At 33.5% G+C, this 7,500-nt stretch overlaps 1 protein-coding gene across 4 annotated transcripts in view; it reads right to left on the bottom strand.

Annotated features, from left to right (window-relative positions):
- The window catches only part of LOC125682090 (amidophosphoribosyltransferase-like), a 119,201-nt gene that overhangs the window by 27,473 nt on the left and 84,228 nt on the right, over positions 1–7,500 (bottom strand). The gene's annotated exons all lie outside the window — the stretch shown is intronic.

Below are 7,500 nucleotides of genomic sequence, written 5' to 3'. Positions count from 1 at the left end.
ACTTATGTATAATGCGTATGTAAATACAGTATAGTTTACGATAACGTGTCATTTTGACGTTACTTTATGCGACGTCATGAACAAGAAAGCTATGTCATGAACTCATGATTGTACATGTAGTAAAAAGAACATGAAATTCATTCAGAATATATGTGAAAAGAAATATCATAAAACGAACTTGAACAAGTTTTTTTTTTTTTTTTTTTTAAAAATTCAACACACGACAATGGGACCGAAAGTGAACCTTACAGGATGTGATAAGATTTACAAACAATGTGATAAGTTCTACACAAGAGTTGACAATGACACCATGAAAAACCTAACAAAAAATAATCTTGTCGGTATTATATTCAATGTTTCAGCATATACACTTGCATCTATTTACACTCTTTATTTAAAAAAATATATACAGGCTCCTGACAATTATCTTTATATAACAAATCTTTCAATGCATTAGTATTTACGCAAAGGAAAAAAGTTTGAATCATAAATCATACTCATTGTCTCAAACCACGTCCGAAGTCCGCATGGGAGAGGATCGTATATTTTTAACCCCCCCCCTCTACATTTTGATACACGAAACCAACCTTGGTTTCCATGTCTAATAAATCATTCAACAATTCCTTTTCGGCCAGTTTCTAATGATGAATGAAGCAGAGACTGTCTATTAACAGTACCAAAGTCAATCACTATGACAGTGCATCAGCATATATAATGCCGTCAGTCAAAGATATTTATATTTTCCAGCAATTGTCAAAATAATGACAGGTGTAAGATCTAATCAATTTTTGACACCAAGTTTTTTCACTATATTAGTGAAAAGGACTACTAGAATCTATAATTTACAAGTCCTGCTGATTTGTGACCAGTCCGGCTGCTGAAAGTAGACGGCCGAGTCGCGATGCGACGAGGGGAAGAGTGCGGGAGGGGCTTGTCCCCTCTTAAAAAAGGTGGGGGTCTGGGGAAAAAATTCAAAATCTAGATGCAAATTGTTCATTTGAGACAAATAAATGAAAATTTTATGAGGTGGTTAAATAATGTTTTACTCGGGAGACATATCGTATGCTTGTTCACGTTGTTCACCTAATCGATCTCAAGAAAATTACTATATAGAACGTAAAATTGTAGAAAATGTTATACTTAACAATATGTAAATAATTGAATTATTATAAAATAGCCAATTTTAAAAGTTTCATTCGATCTTACATTCATATTAGATATTCATCATCGTGCAAAAGTGCCATTATATCATCAGACTATGACCGGGACATGTTTTTCAAAGCCATCGTTGTGTACAAGGACTTCGTCACTTGATTTTGTCTGACACTAATCAGGGTACTTTCTGCATGCTGCACGATTTTCATGGATCATGGAATGTGTGATTTTCTTTTGTAGTAAATGACACGCGACTGACGTACTTCATCTATCTAAATGCAGCAAAATTTCGGAGAGTTATGTTTGAATTACCGTCTCCTAATAATGGTAGTGTACGATTACAACACATTGAACAATTGTTCAATATTTTTGCTTTATTTCTATAACGTCGGCTATTTGAATTATTTGAAGTTTAAACAAAGAAAATATCGAGTGTTCAAACTTTAATGCTACAAAATAGCATGCTTTGCTAAAATTAATATATTAACACCGCGCTGTATCCAAATTCCTGTGCTTTGTTGAGAACTTACATTATTTCCACAAAGATTTCTAGTGAAATTGAAATTGACAAAAGCCAAGAATACAGCTTGGTTAGAATGTTTACATTAATCACCGGTAATTATGTAAATTGGGAAAAAGATATCAAACAATCGTTCCAGTTTTATACAAATGATAATACTGTGCTCTGGTTTAGTCCTCATTACTTTGCGCACAAAATACATGCAACTTTAATTCCAGAGGGGAGGGGGTGTCCGCACCTCCACTCTAGATCCGCGCATGATTCGGATATAGTCATTAAGCGGTGTTTTGTACACATGCCACTAAATGCTAAGTGACCGACGGTTAGAGTGTAAAGTGTAAATGCAGGAAAAGAAAGTTCTCCTTATGTGTGAAAATCGCGTTCTAATACTTCAACACCAGTTCCACGATTCAATGATGAAAATAGTAACCAATGACTAGCCATCATGTATTTTTAAATAAGATATGTCACAGAACACGTGCGTCAGTTATCGACAAATGTAAGGTGATTCTATAAACAAATAATCATTACAGCGACGTAGCAACAGAGAAATTTGGCCCACACATTCTTTTGTTATGAGAATGTAGTTTTTCCATAAATTTTATATGTGAATTTTAATTTATCCCCTCCCCCCTTTTTATGGTAGTATTGAATGCTTGCGAAGATTTAAGTATGAAATGATTAGAGTTGTAGATCTGTTGACATTGATTGCAAATGCAGTCAGAGTCGTTCGTTTCTACTAAAAATGTTTTCTTATGAAATGTTTTTATCTATTTTTTTTGTTTTTTTTTGTAATGATCGGGGTTCACCGGGTTTTGTCCTCTTGGAACACACAATACAAGCGTATACTTTATCTTTAAGCTTACAAATGGGTAATAATTTAGATATCTAGATACTACATTGTTCATCTATCAACTACCAACATTCACTCTTATAGCAGGGTAGATGCGAATATTTCATTATGGAGTAACCTCTCCTGAATGAGTTCGAGAACTTTGTAATATAAACGACAGATCGATGAATTTGGAATTGTTTTGTTAGGAAACATGCATGCTATAAAACTACAGGTACTGCAGCATGTAAATAATGAACAGTATATTGTAATGAATTGATTTTCAAGTGTATATATTTAAAGCCTGTATGTTTGACTTGCTACTAATTCAATTTTTACGGGGAAAATATAACCGAATTTTGCATTCGAACTTTCGCACTATTATGCTCTGATATAAAGGTACCGATTAAGCTATCGTGCTTTCATTTCGATATTATTGAACATTTTATTTTATAAACAAAGATTGCATTCAGTTGCAGACGTGCATTTTTTTAAAAGCCAGGCCGAAAGCCATAATAAAATTCTTACTTAATAACATACATATTATGTATCATGAGTGGGTTTTTTATTCAGATGGACAATCATTTGATGTGTCTGACATATTGCTTAATACAATATTAGATTAGCATTTGAAATTACACATGCAACATGCATATCCAATAAGTTATAATTAGCCTACATGTACGTTAGAATATTATGACTGGCAAGGCATATTTAGACTTGTATTTAGATACACATTTTAGCCGCCACAGTATATGCACGCCAATTTAGAGGGATAATTCATATCATAAACTATCTATGATAAAAAAGAATATGTGATTGCACTTTGCCAGGTGTTACATTAATTGCGTTGATATCATTGCGTATCTATATCAAACACAAAACGAGTAAAATTGGAATCGGAAATATCTGTGTCGAAGATTCCAATTCTCTGATTACACACATCTTCTTCAATGCAAACTATGTAGAGTCTTATAAAATTTAATATGCTCTACATATGCATATTATTTATTCGTTAAACTTGTATATATCAACACCATCAACGTTGAAATTTGTATTACAGATGAACGCGGGAAATGGTTAAACGTTAAATTTAATAGTCTGCACATTTACCAACCAAGTCGAAATTTTGCTCATTACTGACTTTCAACATGATTAATTTGTACACAAAACATCTTTGTGGTTGTTGCATGTGCTCGATCTTAAAAATGGTTTCAAAGGCATAAGAAACAGCTAATTTCGGCGATTTCGGTAAATCATGTCAATTGGAGATAAGGAAAATGACGTCACAGAACATATTACGTCACTAATTTCCACTTGCATCATCAGGACCAATGCCCTAGTGCATAATCATAATCATTAAACCAAGTGAAACCACATTTTGAATTTATCCTAATTTTGTGGCGAAATTTGGGCCTTAATGTACCTTGCTCTTTACGGCATAAATATATCAAATTTACTTTATTTTTTACCCTAAATATTAAGTTAATTAGAATAAAATCATAAGATTGATTGATTGTATCTTGTTTAACATCTCTCTCGGGAATTTTTTACTCATATGGAGACGTCTAAAATCATTAGAAATTTGAAGTTAATAATCCCATACTTTCGATTTTGTTTTCCCAGGATAGGAATAGATCTCTCGACTTTTGTTGTTGTTCTTATGGGATCGGGTATAGAATTGAGCCTCAATACCCCTTGCTTGTTGTAAGAGGCAAAATCCAAGGCCCCGAGCTGTGTCACAGCAGGTGTGGCTCGATAAAGATCCCTCCCTGCTCAAAGACTGTAAGCGCCGAGCATAGGCCTAAATTTTGCAGCCCTTCACCAGCAATGGTGATGTCTCCATATGAGTCAAAGATTCTCAAGAGGGACATTAAAACAATATTCAATTTTATCGGATGATTCAGCTTTGTCAGCCATTTTGGATTTTAGTTAAGTCATGGCAGGAATATTAGTATTATTTTAAAAAATACCGACGTTGGCGATTTTCAAAATGGCAATCACATCGTTTCATTTATAGCGACCGGCAATGAAAGTCAGCGATAATCGGTACATCACTAGTCTTAGCCATATTTCATATATACAGGCTTTCAAGTGGCATTTTGCAAAAAATAAGGGCCACTTTTAGGGCAAAATTAAAAAAAAATAAGGGCCTTTTTAAGGATTTTTAAGGGCTTTTTAGACAAAAATAAGGGTTAAATTTACAAATCAATAAGAAAGAAGAAATGTTTTACTCACCATTTGCAAGAGCAATAATACAAAAACTAATTACCCACTCAGAAGATCATACCAGTGGTCATCAATAGCCATATTCGGCATTCAGCACAAACCATGATATAATTCAGGTGGACTCCCATGGCTCACAATCAATGCCGAATATAGCTGATAACCATCAAGATGTCTTCTGAGATGTATATTTAATCAACATATTCATTTTCTGAAAGTATTCTAAGACTAAATTTAATAAATTCCAACACTTACTTTATGTCAAATTTATTTAAACTTTCAAAATTTGAAAATGTAGGAATTTCAACATAAAATTATGGCTTTTTTTAGGATTCTAAAGCTCAAATAAGGAAAATAAGGGTTGTTGTAGAAAAATAAGGAAAATAAGGGTCCGCTTGAAAGCCTGTATATATAAATGATTTTAAAAACTCCTGATATCTTGAACACGATAATCTCAAATATCCTGCTTATGATGATGTCTTCAAGATCCCCGCCTCTAATTTCACCTGGTTTATCTCGAAGTGCAGTCAATTTTCTGGTCTGCTAAACATACCTGGTCTTATTATTTCACACATTAGATTGCCTGTGGCTATTCACACCCTTTATAACTGGCGATTGCTATTTAACCACCATTATATGCAAGGTTTCCATGTTGCTATAATTAGTATGACAGCTTGGGTATTTAGAGCAGTTGTTCAACTTAAGTTGAGAAAATTCACAGCCAGTTATAAATCAACCCACCCGATATGATGGATAGTGTTTTTAATGATACACGCTATATCATCAGCAAGTTTAATAGATAAACGCAAAGATTTTCAAAGTGCACTAGAGGTTAATAATCATGAAATTGACAAGAAATCAACTAGATGCAAGCGTCAAAGATACCAGGCCACAGAAGATGAAAGAAGTCATCCATTTTTTTAATTTTTTTTTTTAGATCGGACCACAATGATGATATGCATTTGTACATCCCACCAGAACAAAGAGTTAATTGTGAAGTCATATTCTAATTAAGATAGGATCTTAATTGCTATAGTAAGCAAATTTTGTTAGTAGAAACAACTTTACGCCGAAGGAGAAGGATAACGATTTTAAAAGGTACTGTATATACTCGCCCATAAGTCGGTCCACCTATAAGTCGGTTGTATTTTTTAAGGTTAGTTTTTAGGAATTTGCCATTGACCTGCTTGTAAGTCGGTTCAATTTTTTTTGTCAGAATCGGTTGACAATTTCAAGTCAATGCTCTAGTGTTTTTACCTATGTTTCAAAAAATATTTTGAGAAATACCACTGATGTATAATCTTTCTTTCTCAACAAATCAATATAAGGCCAATACTCTTAATAATATTTCGGGATATGGCATCTATATTTAACCTCTTATCTCAACAAAATTTGTTTATTTCGTCCATGTTTTTGTTTAAAAGTTATCTACCTTGTCTTATTTATTTTGAATACCGATCTGTTTTTTTTGTTTTGTTTTTACCTTACATGATTAAGAAAAATAAATATGCTATGTAATTTATTTCATAAATACTAAGTCACTGTTGAAAGTAAAAAACATTTCATAGTTACTGTTACAACCTATCACTGCCGAGTGTTGGGACTTGAAACAAATTCATTGTCATTGTCTATGATGATGGTGAATAATAAATATACCATGATATTTATGAGAAATTAATAATTATGAGGTGCTCAATATCCAAGCCATATCTGTTTGGGGTTTAAACGCAACCCTTGATCTATTATTGGCAAGGATCACTTGTTTACTTAAGCAATTATGGTTTCTAATTACTAGTACCTGACACTGTGTTTACTTAGTGGCACGTGCCTCACGAAAACTGTTATTGTGGGATTCTGGTATAATTCATTGCATCAACAATCGAGTTTGTAAGAGTCCAGAATGATGATCTAAATTATCTGTTACCAATATTCAATCTTTTATCAAATATATTTCAATTGGTATACATATGAATATTTCAAAATTAATTCAGGTTCGCAATTCAATTTAACCGATAAACGATAGATTAGTTAAATTGAAAGAATTAGTTACTGGTGTGTAAATAATTTTCAAAATAAACAAGAGGTACTGTGAGCAATGCTCACTAAGAATACCCCCCGCTTACCCCAATCTCCCAAAGGGTGTTGTTAATAGGTATAAATTACCTCTTTCCTGAGTGTAAAAATATGGTATGTCTTTGTAGAAGAAAATGGAAGATATAGTCCAAACACAAATCCATGGCATAAACCTATAATTTTGACCTTGAGATCAAAGGTCAAGGTCATAAAGAGGTCATGAATGTACATGACACATAGTCTCATGGTGATACACCCATGTCTTATGGTACGACTATGTCAAAACCCTATAATCAAATTTGACCTTGAGGTCAAAGTTCAAGGTCATATAGTTCATGAAAGTACCCGACACATCGTCTCATGGTGATACACTCATGTGTTAATTATGGTATGCCTATGTCAAAGAACAAAGAAGTCATGGCCCTGACACGAATCCATTGTAAAAACCTTTAATTTTGACCTTGAGGTCAAGGTCATATGGAGGTCATGAAGGCACCTGACACATCGTCTCATGGTGATACACTCATGTGTCAAATATGGTATGCCTATGTCAAAGAACAAAGAAGTTATGGCCCGGACACGAATCTGCACAGACAGACAGACGGACAGAGTGATTCCTATATACCCCCCAGAACTTCGTTTGGGGGGTATAATAAAACATGCCTAAAAGATTCAGATTTAAACGTTCAATTTT

The sequence above is a fragment of the Ostrea edulis genome, chromosome 2 (assembly GCF_947568905.1).
Source record: "Ostrea edulis chromosome 2, xbOstEdul1.1, whole genome shotgun sequence".
Lineage (NCBI taxonomy): Eukaryota > Metazoa > Mollusca > Bivalvia > Ostreida > Ostreidae > Ostrea > Ostrea edulis.
Note: the sequence above shows the minus strand (reverse complement) of the source record. Positions and strands in the feature narration are given on the sequence as shown.